The sequence below is a fragment of the Triticum aestivum genome, chromosome 1B (genome assembly GCF_018294505.1).
Source record: "Triticum aestivum cultivar Chinese Spring chromosome 1B, IWGSC CS RefSeq v2.1, whole genome shotgun sequence".
NCBI classification, from domain to species: Eukaryota; Viridiplantae; Streptophyta; class Magnoliopsida; order Poales; family Poaceae; genus Triticum; species Triticum aestivum.
Window position 1 is genome coordinate 374,229,730 of NC_057795.1, and position 14,957 is coordinate 374,244,686.

Here is a 14,957-nt window from a genome sequence, read left to right on the forward strand (position 1 = left end):
GTGATTTGGAGGTGGTTGAAAAAATCACCGCATTCCGGAGGGGCCATTTGGTCTACTTAAGCCAGTTGTTGAACATAGGTGATCTTTTCCACCACCTCCAAATCACCCAAATTTTCTTGTAAATGGTGACCCACATGTGCCAAATATGGCTATCAAAGAAAATTTGGAAAAAGAATATTTTACAATGCCGCCTTGAGGTATAGACCGATGTTTTGAGCAGGCAGTCTAGAGGGAAGTATAAATTCAAAAAAAATCAAAAAAATATAAAACCTTGAAAACCTAGCTTTGTTTGTGCAATAGGTCATGTGTGCCAAAATAGAGGTGATTTGGAGGTGGTCGAAAAAATCAGCGCATTCCGGAGGGGCCATTTTGTCTAACTTAACCCAGTTTTTGAACAAAGGTGATTTTTTCCACCACCTCCAAATCATCCAAATTTTCTTGTAAATGGTGGCCCACATGTGCCAAACATGGCTATCAAAGAAAATTTGGAAAAAGAATATTTTACGATGCCCCCACATGGCTTTGTTTGGAAAATTTGGAAAAAGAATATTTGGAAAAACATGGCTTTGTTTGTGCAAGAGGTCATGTGTGCAAAAGTTGGGGTCATATTATGCATGCCCCCACATGCAACATGTACAAGCCGAACCATTCGGGTCTGCCGAGAATTCATACACCACGGCCTCATTATTGTAGAAATCCCATTAATAGCCATGTGTGCAAATGAACATGTGTAAAATTTACTAGGTGTTTTGAAGGTAGAAACATTAACTTGGCATATATGCAAAAAAAATGTGCATTGAATGCAAGTGAGCATGTGTATAATTTAGTGTGTGATTTGAAGAACATGAGAATATGCCAAAAACACATGGCAATATGCCAAAAATACTAGGTGTTTTGAACATAGAAACATTAACTTGGAATATATGCAAAAAAATGTGCATTGAATGCAAGTGAGCATGTGTATACTTTAGTGTGTGATTTGAAGAACAGGAGAATATGCCAAAAACACATGGAAATATGCCAAAAAAAGTGCCCACCTACCAGAGCATGATAATTCATAACACCACGGCCTGCATACGACTAGGAACCCAGCCGTTCATGGGCCGGGATGCAGGCCCGTGGTGCAGAGTATCAGTGCTGCTAGTAGGCCCCACGGGGCAGAGGAGGACGAGAGTTAGGCAATGTACTGCCTGCATTTGATAGAAGCTTGTGAGGGGAGTCGCAGCCGGGTATATAAACTGGTGCAGCGCTCTTTCGCTTGGCACGGTGGGACTAAACTCCCACCACCCCTCGGCTGTGTGCTGCGTTGTGCCCTGCGCGGCTCTGCCTTGGGCCCAATTCGGGCGGGCTGGCCCAGGGCAGCCTTACCCGCGGCGCGCTGATCTATGTTTTATAACTTACTTTGTTTTTCACTTCTTAACTCCAAAATTTATTTTCTTGTTTATATTTCTAATATTTAAAATTAAATCTCCTTTTTTCTATATTATTTCTAACAGTGTTAACTAAAGTAAAAAAAGTATGCCAAATTTTGTTGCGTTTTATTTCATTTGTTCGTTCTCTTTTTGACATTGATAATATTTACGAAATATAAACCAAAATGGTGTGTTTTATTTCAATTCTTCATTCTAATATTTCTTATCTTTATTATATTTGAAATATTTTTAGTTTATAAGATAAAATGTTCTGTTTTATTTCACTTCTTCATTCTAATATTTGTTCTCTTCTTTATATTTGAAATATTTTCAAAATGTAAGATAATATGTTATATTTTATTTCACTTCTTCATTCTAATAGATCTTATCTTTTTAATATTTGAATTATTTTTTAAATGTAAGATAATATGTTGTCTTTTATTGCACTTATTCATTCAAATTTTTCTTCTGTTTTCTATATTCTCCTCTTTTCTTTGTTCTGATGGTTATAAATTTAAATAATGTATGATATAATGTTGTCTTTTATTTCACTTTTCATGGTTGTATTTTTCAATTATAAATTTTCTTTTCTGTTTCATACTTGAAATATTATTAAATCAAATCTAGTTGGGACAATCGCATGCATGCCTCCACATGCACCATGTACTAGAAGCAGGTTTACCTTCCCGGTCCCACCGAATGATCCCAAACTTTATGCATACCCAAGGATGATCATGGCATGCATGCATGACAAGTATCATTCATTTCCGACACTCGATGCATTTTCTAGTGTTTTTCCGACGACAAAACCCTACAACACTGCCCCCACGTGACGCAACGTGTGTTTTGTGTCCGAATTTGTGCACACCTTTCCTGGGGGACCACCTTGGCCATGCCCACATGGTCCCAAAAGTTGGGGCCATCTCATGCATGCCTCCACATGCACCATGGACAAGCACGACCATTTGGGTCTACCGGAGGCGGGTCTGAAAGTGGTTTGCCTTCACGGTCCCACCGAATGATCCCAAACTTTATGCATACCCAAGGATGACCATGGCATGCATGCATGACAAGTATCGTTCATTTCCGACACTCGATGCATTTTCTAGGGTTTTTTCGGCGACAAAACCCTACAACACTGCCCCCACATGACGCAACATGCGTTTTGTGTCCGAATTTGTGCACATCTTGCCTGGGGGACCACCTTGGCCATGCCCACATGGTCCCAAAAGTTGGGGCCATCTCATGCATGTCTCCAGATGCACCATGTACAAGAAGGACCATTCGGGTCTGCCGGAGGGCAGGTCTGAAAGTGGTTTACCTTCCTGGTCCCACCGAATGATCCCAAACTTTATGCATACCCAAGGATGACCATGGCATGCATGCATGACAAGTATCATTCATTTCTGACACTCGAAGCGTTTTCTAGGGTTTTTCCTGCGACAAATCCCTACAACACTGCCCCCACGTGACGCAACATGCGTTTTGTGTCCGAATTTGTGCACACCTTGCCTGGGGGACCACATTGGCCATGCCCACATGGTCCCAAAAGTTGGGGTCATCTCATGCATGCCTCCACATGCACCATGTACAAGCAGGACCATTTGGGTCTGCCGGAGGGCAGGTCTGAAAGTGGTTTACCTTTCCGGTCCCACCGTATGATCCCAAACTTTATGCATACTCAAGGGTGACCATGGCATGCATGCATGATAAGTATCGTTTATTTCCTACACTCGATGCATTTTCTAGGGTTTTTCCAGCGACAAAACCCTACAACACTGCCCCCACGTGACGCAACATGCGTTTTGTGTCCAAATTTGTGCACACCTTGCCTGGGGGACCACCTTGGCCATGCCCACATGGTCCCAAAAGTTGGGGTCATCTCATGCATGCCTTCACATGCACCATGTACAAGAAGGACCATTGGGGTGTGCCGGAGGGCAGGTCTGAAAGTGGTTTACCTTCCCGGTCCCACCAATTAGCAAGTCATAAATAGGACAACATTTAATCATACATATTTGAAATGAATTTGAAAAATATGAGAAGAAGTGATATGGAATTATGACACATGAAAAAACAATTAGGAATAAGAAGGAGAAAACATAAAATAACAGGAAAACCAAATTGAAAGGGAAAGAGGAACAGTACATTTGAATATATAATATTGCAAGAATGATAGAGATACTATAAATATTGTTGAACATATACAAGAATACAGTAACTAATAGGTGTCACAAATATTTTTTATTGAGGGAAGAACCAATGATATTTATTTGGAGGGAATAAACAATGTAGAGGTAGGTGGGCCGGCCCAGACTGCAAATAACTGTTGGATCCATATTGTGGGGCCCCACCATGCTGCGCTTTCCATGCACGTCGATCGCATGCACATCGATCACGGGAGTAGTTGCCGTTCTGTTACACAATTCCGGGATCGTGCAAATCCATATGTTCCTAATCCCTACGATTGAGGAGCCTGTGCAGCCTCGATTCAACGGAGGAAAATATAGATTGCGAGATTGGCCAGAGGGAAGTTACGGCGACCTAGGAGACGACCTCGTATATAATCTCCACCTCCTCGCACATGTCGTCGTCTAGATCGCCTCCTGCCGGCGAGTCATCGATAGCTCCATCCGCCGCATCCCACATGCCACAAAAACCCCGAGAAGATAAAGGTCGTCCGCATGTACTGGCCGCCCTCAACGAACTACGTAGACAACGCATCGCCGACTTCTTTCATCTTCGTCGACCGATCAAGTAAGTTGTCCTCCTTACCTCGCACCTTCATAGCAAGCTAGTTTCTCCGTCTTGTTGCTTTCATGGACTTAGGTTTACCACATATTTTCAACTACCTAGTATCAACTCGACTAGATGCCTTCTGACCAGAAGGCGTACATGAACTAAATCTTTCATATCAGGGTAGAATAAGATGTTGTTTCTTGAGAAACATGATGCAATAGATTTTTTGTCACATGATCCACTTATATTTTTGTCACACGGTCCAATTATATTATTGTACGCATAAAACATTAAAGAGTTATAAGCATCAGATTTGTATGAACCTCAAATAGGTACCATTGCTATAGACCGTACTTTTTTACATCTGATCAATTGGTCACCCTGTTAATAATTTATCTGATACTCAAAGAACTTGATCAGATGCAAGTAAATTCAATTACCAATTGTAATTACTTTTTTATTGCCTCATATCAGCACACACTTGGGTACATGTTGCTTTATACATGGTGCTAGTTTTATATTTGCATTAGTGTTATTTTTGCATTTTTGTTTGCTACTGCCAAACAGTTTTATATTTTTGCATGTCTACTGTTATTTTTGCATTAGTGTTGGCTAATGTCACGAAGTTTTATATTTTCTTTCTATAGGATGGACGATCTGAATGGAGAAATAGTGTGCGCCGTTGAAAAATGGTGCAAGCTTGTTGCCGCTCTATCGAGCGGTCAACACGCTAGAGTGGCTGATACAACATTGCGCAGCATGCTGCAGATACCATCTATTAAGATGTGTACCCTACTGATTAGGTATATGATTGAGAATTTTGATGCCAGCAAGTCCAGATTCATTATACAAGAGCAGGTTGGGGAGGTGACTCTCGGTGCGGTCGACGTCGAGTGCATCTTTAACCTCGAGAACCAAGGACTCTTCGCTTCAGACATTCTGATTGAAGAAGGAGAGGACATGAAGGAGCGGGTGCCGCCACAATTTCTCAGTAAGACATCAGAAAACATAGTGATAGATAATCTCGTTGAGGACATAATTAAAAGTAAAGACATCGACGACGATTTCCTTCAGAAATTAGTCCTTGTCCTGTTAGGCATAATTATTGCTCCCATGTCGAGCAAGATTGTGCCGAAGCAGTACTACACTTTGGTCCATGATGTGAAACGTATTTCAAAGATTAACTGGAATGCGTTCACCCTGCGTGTTCTCCTCGATTGCCTTCGCATAGTCAAGAAAGGCAAACACCTCCGCCAATGGCCGAAAGGCAATTTGGCTCTGTTGCAGGTACACATATGAGACCTGTTGCATAATGTCAATTTTTATATCATTGCATTTTTATGTGATGTATTGTACAAACTCTAAAACCTTATATTATTTTTTGTAGTACTTATACTGGGAGAAGGTGCAACCTGTCGAAGGTGATTGCGCCTATAATCCCAACTTGTCCATACAACCTCTTATGAGGAACTGGAAGGTGCAGCCACTAGGAGAGATCGGTTCGACTATGACAATGGGCGCGACCGTGGTAACGTCAAGGTAAGTCATTGTGTTCTGTCTTTCTTAAATGTTTTGTAACTAAATAATATTTATTTTTAATTCATCACATGTACTTCAATATCGCATACAGATTGAAAATAATATCACCCAATAGTATAGCGCGCAGGAGTCCAAAATCCCATATAATGCGCCTACCATGAAGCCAAAAACCAAACCTGCAAATGGAAACGCAAAGAAGTCGACGACAACCCCAATGTTGGAAGATTTGATGGAGCTTCTAATGAAGCGGTGCATGGACTTCATACACACCCAGATGAGGCAAATCCCTAATCAAGTTGATGAGGTGTCACACCATAACATTATAGTTTATAGTCTGTTCCCTGTTTTAAACCATGCAAGCATTATTACCTTTTAATATTTGTATTGCAGAGGTTGTTGGAGAAGATGAACAAATCAGGTGTCATGTACAAGCCGCCTGCTGCCGTGCCATCTGTGGACAATGATGTGGATCAAGAAGTGGATTCGTTCGAGAACGGTCCATATGAAAAGAAGGAACTCGTGTACAAGGATGACATAGACTCACACGGAGAGCCTGTCATCGACATGATGCAGCCTGATGAAGTGGTTCCCAACCATAAAACCGTACCTGAGGTACTATGTATATATATTTCTGTCTATAATTTTCTCCTTCAATTTTTTTATGGGCTGAAATGTTCACAAGATTTTGTTTGCCAAACAGAAAACCCCACCGAAGATGAATGGACACAAGGAAGCTTCACCTATTAAGCGTAATGATGAATGTGGCACTACACCCGAAAACCCTTGGGTCATTGGTAATTCTACACAAGCACCTTCATCGGACATAGACATTTGTCCATCTTCTGTCAGCAAGTTAATGGCTAAGGCGAATGGAAAAAAGGGTGCAACAGTCGATAAGGATGAGGAAGTTATGTCTAGTAAGCGGAAGCAGACCGTTCCCAAGAAATTTGAATCCCCATACGCACTTGACAAGCCCAGCAGGCGTACCAACCGTGGTCAGAAACCCTCCGGTACCCGTTCTGCTAGTAGAGGTCTCATAACTAACTTTCTTGGTTTGTTGTATACTACGAATGCATATGATCACCATTGTTGGTGTTCATATTATTTCATGCAGCTCTCTTTTCTGAAATTGATGAGCTGGAGGGTGTGGCAGATGAGTTGACGTCGGAAATAATTGATGCAGCTATTTCATTTGTCGAGTTAGCTTCTAGCACCAACAAGAATAAGGGGAAGAAAATTTACTACAGTGAAGGGCGTGGCATATCTCTGACTTCCGAAAGGATTTGACCGGTACTAACTGATAGATGGTTGTCGGACGATGTAAGTACTACTTGCATGTTTTGTTATTAAAATTCTCAACAATCTATGTCTCAACTTTCAACATGTAATGCCCTGATATTCTCTAAAGGTTATTGATGCTTATATGGGACATTTGGAGCTGCATGTTGGTCATGATCGTTACCTCTGTCCAGCGTGGAGGTCCAAATTCCTTGTAGATCGTGCCCTAGCACGAGACGATCCATTATCGTCGAGCTGCAACATGGATAGTGCTCTGTCCAAAGCTGGAGCAGTTAATAGAGTGGGGAAAGAGTATACTATGCATGATAAGATAAGTTATGTTTGTAATTCTTCACTTCGGGACATTTCATCTAGTATTTCGTTTGATCCATAATGGTATTTTGCACTCTAGACGTATATCGCGTTGAATATTGAAAATGCCCACTGGATGACCGTGGTCATGCACTTGATCAAGCAAGAATTCCAAGTTCTCGATTCACTCTATCCTCTGGACCAGACAGAAAAGACTGTGAAAGCACTGGTAATATAACAATCATTTGTACCATTGGTCTTACATGTTGTTTATGATTCTTCTTTAACACTATCCTCTTTATAGCGAATGGCTATAGCAAACGATATGCGCCAAGCAAATCTTATTACACCAGGGAAATATCCGGACGTAATTAAGTGGCCTATCAAGGAGTATGACATGCCCCAGCAAGAGGATGGGTGAGTTAGTAGGACATCATGCACATTCAAACAACAATACACATGTTCGTATTGCCCACCGCTAATGTTTGCATATATACCAGGAACTCTTGTGGCCTTTTTGTCATAGAATGTCTAGAGCATTGGGACGGGGACCGAATGACCCACAATTTTTCACAGGTATGCTGTTATTTACGTATGTAGAGTAGCTACTATGGTCGTGTATAGAATTGGGTTCATGTAACCTGTATGTCATTTTTTGCAGGCCAGCATTGACCTAAGGAGAAGACGTTTCGTAGTCGAGTTGATTATGTCACCTTCGAACACCATGGAGTGTGTGAAGAACAAAATTCGTGAAATCGCAAGGAAAAGGCGCGCCTGAAGAATTCATGCGGCATGCAAGAGTCAAGTTTTAGTGGTTTGGATTTAGTCCGGTTGAAGGTTTCGACGGCATGATTATCTTAGGGTTTCTATCACTTTTATGTAATAAATAGGGCATCTCGAATATTGTGACACATACATGTGTATGTGTCTGTCAGACAATAGGCTCGTACCAGACAATTCGTTCATACAATTTGCTCGGAGAAGACAATTTGGTCATACCAATAAAGTTTAGGCTTCAACTATCAATTGTTCTTGCTTAATATTTTTCTCGTTCTTCAATTTTTTATAATTGTATTTATCACATTCTTAGTATTTGCATTCTATTTTTCTCTTCAACTGCTCTCCGAAGTTTCATATTAAAATTTTCACATTCTTTACTTTTTAAAAAACTCTATCAAACTTAGCCTTCTGCCTTAGTTATATGCATGTCATCATCTTGCATAAACTCCTGGTAATTCCCCCTCATCACATGATTAGGGAAAGTAGTCATGTTAGCTATGTAAATATATCAACGACTAGGGTTTCTTCAGTGCTACACTTTGGTGGGAAAAAGGTAAGTTCTTTACCGTTGTTCTTTACATCCCAGCATTATCGCCCACAAATCATGACCTGTGGCCCTTACAAGCTCCATTTATTTGGTCATCAGGAAACTCCGGGTGGCCGTGTGTGCATAAATGCAGACAATTTGGACAGCGCATTAGTGGGATATGTGTTTGAGGTTAGTCTACTGAGCATGATCTTCAAACTAGTACTGCTACTGCGGTCAAGCTGCAAAATAGTTCAGTGTTTAACGCTTGCAGTGACAAGTTCAATTATAAATAGACTTGAATTTCTCATGATTTATTTAGGATGATGTCACTTCTGAGTATGTTGAATGGGTTGATGGGGAGTGGGGTAGCAAAGCAAAGTCAGTCATTAAGTATCTTGCCATGAAGAACAAGAAACTGGAGACTAAGATTATAGAATATGAAGCTGAAATTAAAAGGAATGAGAAAGAAAAGAGGGCAATGGTTAAAATGCACAAGGAAATATTGCTCTATAGGGATAGGATTTTAGGATTTTGAGGTCTTCTGTATCTTGGCCTGCTTGCCATTATGATTGTTGTCATAGTTACCAAGTAGATTGGTAGACAATGCACTTTTGGCATGTTCTACATTTGGCAGACACTGCACTTTTGGCATGTTCTATATTTGGTAAGTGATGCACATGGGCACATCACATAGCAACACTACTGATTTGTGCAGCAGCCCACTTCATTGTCTTGTTGCAACATAGGACCAACATCTAGCAGCACCTACACCTTTGATTCAACACTGAAGCAAAACAACAGTACATATTCAATATTCTGAAATTTACTGAACTTGACACTCAGGGTAAGCAGTACATATTCAGTTCTTTAGCCACAAAGAACCCGACCAAACCATACCGATTGCATAACTTGTATAATTACCAGGAGGAAATCACACCTAACCAACATCAAGCTCAAAATAATGCTAACTTATATGCTGAAACATATCACAACATACCTAACTTCAGATAACCAGCAGCTTCCTCCTCCTTCAGCAGCTGTGCCCATCTTCACTTCTTCAGAAATTTGAGGTGGCGTGAGCGGCGCACCACACACGAAGAAGCCTTCTTCTTGATCGCCGTCCTGTTCGACAGCTGCGCTACCGGATCCTGAGCCACCTAATCCTGAGCCACCACATCTTCTTCCACCTTCACTATGCCAGGGAGGAGGGGAAGGAGCTCAACGTCGATGGGCATTGTCTTGCCACCCTCGACGGCGACCCCCGCTACCATCTACAAGGCGTCCTCCTCGCCCTCCTCATGGTCATCATGGATGATCAGTACGTCGTCGACGTCGTCCTCCACGACGTCAGAGCCCAACGGCAGGACTGGCTTCGGCACGTGGCGGACCTGGTAGTCCGAGCTCATGGGCGCAGGGAGAGCGAGCTCGACGTCGATGCGCACCGCCCTCGAAGCGATGCATGCTGGATCTGGCCGCAGCGTCATGGTGTTGGAGCGGTACATCTACCACCTTGCGCGCTGAACAGGGGAGTCGCTCAGCGTGGCCTCTCGCATTGCCTAGACGAGGAGGAGAGCCAGCGGGACGATGCGGCCGTAGGGGAAGGCGCGCTTCTTCTCGGCGTCGGTGAGGACTCTGGCGAGGCCATGCGCGTGGTTGACCAACATCTCCGTGCTGGGGAACAAGCCACAGACCTCCGTCAACTGCGCGCGCCACCCCTCGTCATCGTCGGTGAGCTCCATCATCGTTCTCTGCCAGCCAAGGCTTTTCTCCATGGAGGCGGCTGCAGCGGTGGCCGGTGAGGGTTTTCTCGATCTACTGTAGGTGGGGATAAGAGGGGAGTTCGAACCGGCGCGCCTGGGAGGTGGGTGAATTTGTGGTGGGGAGTGGCAAGTTACTTATTTAATGGCAGTTAGGACGTGGGGAGGGGAAATGTACAATATTATTTCTACCTCCCGCCCCGGTCACTGGCTTCCAATCCATTATTATGGCATCTGATTTTTTTTGCAAGAAAATATTATGGCATCTGATTGTTCTACTGTAGTCAATAAGGTGAAGAATGTGACAACTAATAGATCTCAAATAGGTGCCATAATATATGACATCAAAAGTAGGGCTCTTAAGTTCAAATCTTGTATGTTTACTCATGTCAACCGATCATGTAATGTGGCAGCTCATGTTCTTGCTAGATCTGCAGAACACGACCCTGGGTCCTGCTGGTTTAAAGTTATACCTGATGTAATCAGGACCATCATTTGTACTGAAACATTTGCTGAATGAATGTAATGCAGCTGCCCATTGACAAAAAAAAACACAGTGACATTGCAATATATTATTCTCAAGCATGTATAACTAATTTATTTAGGTCGGATTTTGTTGCTTATTGAGAGATGTAAAAGGTTGACACTCGCACTTAAACCTGGTAATAGTTTCAAAACCAAACTGAAGTGGTCCCAAACCATACGACTCTACCTCTTCCAACACAATCCAATAGGGAAACCAAACTGAAACTAAGGTTTCAGTCCAAACTATTCCCAGGGTTACTCGCACTAAATAAAGTGTCGATCGAGTTGCTGCAATATATAGGAACCAAACACTCAATGTTAAACGTCAAACAAAATTTGATGCCATAATATGAAAAGGATATACTGTCCTGTTCAGTCAATTCATCCGTAAAAAATTGAAGCAAGTGTTCTACTCTTCTTCCTTCTCCACTTTTCTGCACATGATAAAAGACAAGATAAGTTAATGAATGATAAATTGTTTAATAATCCACAATACATACAAACACTTACTTCTGATTTAGTGGGAATTTCTTGCTATGTTTAGTGTGTCCTACCAATTTGCAAGCACCACACCGGGTTTTCAACTCATCAACAGAGAGTGGTCTACCATTTTTCGAGACAGGGCGGTTCTCATCTACCTTTGTTGCACCTTTGCTTGATACTTTCGTAGGATCTTTAACCGCAACCATGTTGCCTTCACCATCATCTACATATTCAACTACACAATTATTGAAGTCATTTCTATTCTTGCTCAAATTTTCCTGTAGCAGATCATACTCATGACTCTTAGCTATCACAGCCTTCAAACTATCCTATAACTGATCCCACAAAGTTGGGTGTTTGCATGCCGCATGCATAGCTTCTGACGCTAACACGCTGACCTGGCTATATTTCATTCTTTCCCCTGCCCCAGTCCAACAAAATCCCAACAGATCACTTGTTCGCCTCGCGGGCAGTCCCAACCTTGCTTGTTTCGTGAACCGAACAAGAACTAAACACTTTGGTATTTCAGATATGTCCAAGTACTTCAGTACATGGAATATGTGCTTGCAAGGTAGACCCTTTCGAATCATTCTTCTGCAGCTGCACCGTATAGGTTCTGTGGAATTTACTGCTATATACTCCACCCAAAAATGGCTCTTCCGGTTATTCTTCCAGGCCACAATGTACTGTTGTGATCCGTATCCCAGCTTAATTTCTACAATCTCCATGCCGTCATTTTTTCTAAGATCTTGTTGCAACATATAGAAATTTGCTGGAGTGAAGATGTGAGAAGCTGATATCTCAAGTTCCCTCAAGCTAGTAACTGGCACCGATAAACTTTGTGAGGTCGTGCAGTCATCTCACGCCTCGTTTTCACGGATACGTACAACGGTGTTCTCATAATGCAAAATCATATCCACCAGGGTCTTTTCACCATCTAGGTGGAGGTGAAGGCATGAGTTCAGGCTTTCACTCCGCTGATTGCTTTTCATGCCAAGCCAAAACCCCTCTGTCAGATAAGTCGCGGCCCACAGTCTCCTCTTCTTATACATCCGTCTCAACCATGTTACAGTTTTTTCCGACTGCCATTTTTTGGAAAATGCGTGCCATCTCTCCTCAAACGTGGCCATGGACATGCTGTAGTACAGAAGAGTTCGGAACTCCTTCAAGGACTTGTGACTGAGGTGAATCTTCATATTTTTTTCTATATGTCACGTGCATATACGGTGCCACACGTCTGGCAAGACTTCGTGAATAGCCTTGATCATCGCAGCGTTGGCGTCTGTGATTACACTCTTCGGCATCTTTTGACACATGCACCTCAAAAAAGTCTGCAGCAGCCACACGTATGTCTGTTCGGTCTCGTCCAAAACTAAGGCACAACCAAAAACAGTGGTCTTCCGGTGATTGTTAAGACCAACAAAAGGTATGAATGGCATACCATAGCGGTTCATCTTGTATGTGCTGTCAAATGCAAGCACGTCCCCGAAGTCCTCATAGTCATGACGAGACTGGGAGTCACACCAAAACATCCTATTCAAGTGTCCTTCCTTATCTAGCTTATACTCGAAAAAGAAGCTAGGATCCCTCTGTTTCCTACTGGCCATGATGCCTATGGCTGTGGTAGCATCACCTTTTGAAAGCAGCTTCCTCTTCTCCCTGACGCAAAGGTTGTATATTTCACGCCTGGTAAAACCAACACCGCCATACCATACATGTTTGTTGATGAAGGAATCCATCATGTCGTGAATTCTAATCCCTGCAGCTCCCATGGACATTATCTCATGCTTCTGGTACTCTTTGATTTTTTTTGTGGGACCAAAGAAAAGGTACCTCGTCCGTTCCTGCCAACATATGGCTATGCTTGTCCTCAAAACTTTCAACATACCAAACCCCACGCTTTTGGTCAAGCTTGACGGTCAGGTGTGCTTCACAAAAGCAGCGTGTCTTGGGTCTGAGCCTACGGCTGTGTCCTTCCTCTGTTAGCAACTTGCTGTCACGTTTCCCTTGTGTGGAACAAACAAACCGCCTATAACGCATATGATGTGACTCGGTTTTGCTATACTTGACCTTATTATTTCTAATGTTGAAACCAGTAACTCTAGCATAGCTGTTGTAGAAATCATACGCAGCATCGTGAGACATAAAAGTCATTTCCATTATCTGCCTCAATATATCCCTCTTATCATCTGCACTAGCAGTATCTTGGACATTCTTTGCCCCATCAACTTCTGTCACCTACACAATCAAAACATATCCGTGAAAACAGCTTTCTATGGTTTAACATTACTTCCATAGAACATTGATTACACAAATACCTCACTCATGATGACCGACGACTGCCCATCCCCAGAATCAGGTGCATGTAATGATTCATCGTTAAGGCCTGTCTCCGCGTCGGATTCATCGTAATAGTCATACGCATTATGACATTCGGAAATGAACTGAAAAATACAACACAAATACATAATTACTTATCATATAATATTCCAGAATGAATTCAATTTGGATGACAACAAAAAATTTCACTTACGTACTTAACTAATGTAATCTTCATTCGAGAGCTCCGAATTGTTTTCCTGACCATCATCATGCTCATCCATCTATAAAATTTCAACACAAAAATATAATGTTGTCGGATGGCACCAAAAAATTACAACATGATAAGGCCACTCACATTAAATTCTTCCCATTCGTTCCCATTCTCTGATTGATCTCCAAGATCTGAATTTTCATCATCTGACCAATCTTCTATCCAATCTTTCATCAGTTCTCCAAACTCCATGTCTACCATCATATCAGTTAACTCCTCATCCGCCATTTCCTACAACAAATAATATGTATCATCACATATGCAAACATTATCAATGCTGACATATACAACACCTAGCGCATGATCACAGATGTTAAATAAACTACCCCAACCGGAGAGTGCCCCAACCGAGGGCGTTCAGAACGTGCATAGAACCGACGCCCAATGACCTCTGACCACCCATGGATCCTCCCCCCTCTCCACACCAGTCATTGGCGTTAAGGTAAGGTTAGGTTAACCCTAGAAAGAAGAAACCCACTTTAGCCCGCGTGATCACTGTGTATAGCACGACGAGCAGCACTAGCAGAACAAGATCTGCGATGGCCTGGACCGCCGGAAAGCTAGGTTACCCGCCCCGCTAAGTTAACCACTACGACGAAAACTGCGGCGGTTCGTTTGATGCTGCCGCCAGCGAGACAAACATGGGGAAACGGGATGCGGTACCTGCGAGCGCTGGAGATTCACACTGGTGCCGCGCGCGCTCTCAGACGAGATCGCCGGCGATGAGATCGCCGCCGCCGATAATCCTACAGAACCTCAACAGAATGATGATGGAGCTGCGTGATTGATGGATCGGCCGTCGGCAGGTCGTACTTGGTCGTGGGGCCGTCGGCAGGTCGTACCTTTTTTTCTCGGATGTCACCGTATACATATGTATGGGGTATACGGGTTATACGGAGCTTGGATATGGGCTATGGGGCTTGGATATGGGCTACGGGGCTTGGATATGGGCAGTGGCAGGCCCGAGAAAAAATAGAAGGCGGGGGTCAAGAATACCCCTAGAAAATTGA